Source organism: Pinus tabuliformis, chromosome 4_2 (assembly GCF_031772625.1).
Source record: "Pinus tabuliformis cultivar Carrire ecotype Pingquan chromosome 4_2, CPIR1, whole genome shotgun sequence".
NCBI lineage: Eukaryota > Viridiplantae > Streptophyta > Pinopsida > Pinales > Pinaceae > Pinus > Pinus tabuliformis.
Genome location: NC_142304.1, coordinates 328,157,371 through 328,161,945, shown reverse-complemented (window position 1 = coordinate 328,161,945; position 4,575 = coordinate 328,157,371).

Below are 4,575 nucleotides of genomic sequence, written 5' to 3'. Positions count from 1 at the left end.
GCCATCTCTGTTTAGAGATTGGGGGTGTGGACCGTACCAACCACCAAAAAACGCAATCTTATACGTTCATGCAAGCTGCAACACAATCATTTCAGTCATAAAACTGTCCATGCATTCTGATCTTGAGCAATACTTCTTCGTTCCAACACCATGCACGATTTCTCTCCACAATTTACATTGCTGTTCGTTGGTTTAATAACACAGTTAGGATAGGTTGATGAATTCTTGGTTTTGTGCAAGACATAGAGGATTTGTTTCTTTTACACTGCGTAGCATCACTTTATTATTTTCTTCTTCTTCTAAACCGCGCCTAAAGTCATCTACTCATCCTCTGTTCAACTCGTTTGCCTTCCAACCCTTCTACTTTTCACGTAGCTCCATCTTTTTGACCTTTCATTGCTTCCACCCTTCTATCCACCAACCAACTTTACCCACTCTTTCTCCACCTCACCTCTCTGTCCATAGGCCATCTCAAGCTCCTCTTTCATCTTACCTATCCACCCATACAGCTCCTTCACTCCTCCATCACCCAAAACTCCCATTGCAGAACATCCTGTAGAAGTTAGCAGACTTCCTGTAGAAATCCCGAGTTTCCTGTAGGATCCCCTGCAGACATCCTGTAGAAGCCTGCAAACACGGTTGCCAAGCACCTGAACGTTGTGGACTTCTGTGGAATGATGTGATGGATCCCCTGGAACCTCTCAGAGCCCTCCTGACCTTTCCCAAGCCTTCCTCCCTTTGAACTACCCCTGCACAGTCAAGACCTAGTAAGAAGCACAATCACAATAACTCCACCCACTTGAGCAAAAATACAAAAATGAGTTCTCTTCAATGAAAGTAGTTTAAATTCATGCATCTCATCTCACTAGAATTAATGGCATCATTTCTAGACATTTGCACTCCCACCATTGCATCATAGAGATTAAACTAGTCAGATTAGGGTTTACTAGGGTTTCCATGTTTTGGTTGGCTTTCAGTTCATTCTTGCAAAGTAGGTTACTTTCCTTTGAGATAGCCTTCGTCCATCATTTAGAAAGCTTCTTCTGAGAACACATAGAAGTTGGCTTGAGCCCTAGCGGACTTGTGCCAGCTGACCAAGTGATAGCTGCGACAAGAGCTAGTACTTGTGCATACAGCACCGTCGCTTCCAAGTTTGTTACGAACTACCGGGTTGATAAAATTAGAGATAGGAAGCTCCAGGAGTTGTAGCATTATTGCTACAATATTGGAGCCCACCAGTATCCTTGTTATTTATGTTGGTTATATGATGGTTATGGACATGTTTTATGACAATGATGATGTATGACTCTCATCATGTTTTGATTTTTGAATGAATGTACAATGAATATATGACCTAATATATTATAATGTAGCTAATGTGATAAAGCATCAATGCTTCTTAGTGATTCTCAGATAAGTACGTGACCCCTATGCTCAGATATGTCGTTATGACCTGTAGAATGCATATTTGTGACATGTTTGACGAAGTACCTGTCATGGCTAGCAGGGGTCCAACCAAGTATTTGTTCAATTATTTTCATTTTTATCATTGTTCCGATGTTACTTTTCATTCCTAAAAGTTTCATGGAGTTCTGGGAAGTGACCTGAGTCCTAGCCCTGAAAAAGTGGCATATAATTCGGGGTCACAAACTCTGAACTAGCTGAAAAAGACCCCAGTCACTTGCATGCCCATGCTATGGGAGTGATTATAAGGCCCCAGTTGCATGCATGCCCATTTCATGGGAGCGACTGAGGCTCTAGGGCAATGAAATGTCAAGTTGTTGCAGGGGTTGATCATTTGGAAGGATTGGTTGGCTCATGTAGGTTTTGTGGTGTGTGCAAAAGGTCAGATTTGTTGTGTTGTGTCAGTTCCACTTCCTGAAGGTGACCTAGGAGTTTGAATCATATTATAGTAGCCTCTCATCACATGTTTACCCCAACGGGCCAGTTAACTTGGGTAAATGTGGGAGGAGGGTGTTACATAGTGGTATTAGAGCATGGTTCAACACTTGGAGTGGAAGGGTGGAATGTGTTTGTCATGCATGCATGTAGGTTGCATATGTTCTTGTTATGTACGCATGGTTATGGTAATTGTTACATTTGTTTTGACATGTGGAAGTTGATGATGTTGTTGTTGGGATACGTTAGCCATGAATGCATGTTGATTGTATATGAATTTGTTATGCATGTCAGTGTCTATATGTTGTTATGCATGCATTATTATGGGAATGGTTGTTGTGCCTGAGGTCATTATATGCATTTTAGGTCATCATGATGTTGTTGGTTGTTATGATGTTAATGTGTTGGTTGAGATAGAGAAGGATATGAAAATCATCAAGTGAAGTTGTGGCATTAGACTTCAGGGTGAGAGTAGATCGTCATATAGGTTTGTATGTTTGGCATGTAGGTATGTGATTAAAATAATTAGGGTTACTTATATACTTGTCATTCTATTGTTGTTTTGATTACATGCATGGTAGATGCTAGTTAGGTGTGGTCATATGCATGTGCGTTATATGGTCATGTAGGATAGTAAATTGTTGTTATATGCATTGATGTTATATGTTAGTTAAATTGATGATTATGTTATATGTTGTTGATGATTATGTTGTATGTTAACTTGTTGTTGTATGTTATTAACTTGATGATTAAGGTTATCACATTAAGATATTCATTCTTCATGTTATTATGTTTTGTGCTAATTTGGATTGACCTATGCAGATGATAATGGTTTTGACAATCAGGTATGAGTCAACCTATTTGTGACATTGTGTTATACTAATCTAGACTGAATGTGCATATTTTATTTTTATGCATGAATAAAAATTGTTTATGAGTTTATGATATGAGGATACTATCTAGTTACTATTGTGGATATCATGACCTCATTTACATTTAAGTTGATATGTTGTGAAGTTATATTGTGCTGATCTAGATTGATTGTGCAAACAAGATAGCCTCCCCTAAGATACATTAAGGTATGAGTTTTCTTATGTCATATAATTGGTGCTTGACTGTTTGATTATGTCGTCTATTTGGTGTTTGAGTGGTTGGTGTCTATTATGTCATATATTTGTTGTTTGAATGTTTGATTTATTGCATGATATGAGTATGTGTTGAGGCAGTTGATATGTGCTTGAGGGTAAGTAGGTGATAGTTGTAGCATTATGTATTATGACCGATGAATTTGAATGATTGATGATGATGACATGGTTTTTAAACCTCGTAAAGGTTGATTTCAATTAATAGATATGATGTCTTGATCTTTGGAACATGTGGATGAGATGTGTGTTCAGTTACAAGGTAGCATGTTTGAAACAACAAGGTAAGATCACTTATATATAGTTATGTTTACTTATGCACTGGCATTTACGTGTTTATGGTAGTATGATGTAGGGGATTGCATGGAAAAATACTTCCATGGAATCTTGGAGAAGGCTCGGGTTTAGCTTTCCCTTGGAAGCACTAGGAACCATGGGGATTAAGTAATGGATTTTGTTTCTAGTCTTGTGATTTTTGTCTTTTATGATTGTTTCACTTGGTTTGCGTCTTCTTTTATGTCTAGTATATGGCCATACTATTTTGCTTTTGGTGCCATATTGCTATTGGTTTTCATGGTTTTCTTTTGGTTTATTTCTTGTTCTTTCCTTTTATGTTTTGAGAGTCTTGGGAATTGGTTGGGAAGGACGAAAGTTAATGGAGCTTGAGGAGAGTTGAATGAAACCCAACAGGTGTTGCAAGACTCAGATGAAGCTCGGTGCCTAAGTAAGGGCAGTTGAAGGCAAGAATATGATAGTGAATTGGATTGGTTGGGTCCATTGGTGTAAATGGATGGTGGCAGGATGATCATGAGAAAAGTAATCAAGGTAAAGTGAATAGACTTGTGGCATCAGATTCCTTAGCTTTGTTGGGAACTGTTGCTCTCGACGTTGTGCATGTGTTGCATAGAAAAAGGGAGTTATCTTAACCTAGACCTTACGTGTTAAGAAACTAGCTCACAAAAAGATAAAAAAGATAGATCAACGACTTAAAAATCAGTCTCTTCGAGGGGGAAACCTCCTTTAAATTACACAAATGAACAATTCTTGGATGAAACAAATGACAAGACCTCCTTTATATATATAGGAGTCTAAGGGGTCTCAATACAATCAGAGCCTACATAACAATAAATTGTAGGGGCACAACAATAACAATAGTGGGCTTCTATGGGGCACAATAATAACAACATGGGGACTACATGGGCACAACAATACCATAAGGGGGTTTCACTAATAACAATGAGGGGTTACACTAGTAGTATAGGGACCTAACATGCCCCTCTCCTTCAAAAAGTGTTTTCCTTAACACTTGAGTAGTTCTGGATGCTTCTGTATAAAATTCTCATCCTCACATGTGGAATCTTCAGTGGTTAAGTTTTTCCACTTAATGAGATACTCTGAAATTGATTTATTTCGTAGTTGTCGGGTTCTTGTTTCCGTGACTTTTTCAGGTCCAAATATGATTTTTCATTCCTCGTCAAGTTCTGATAATATTGTTTGAATTGGGACCTTGTCACCTATAACCTTCTTTAAGCAT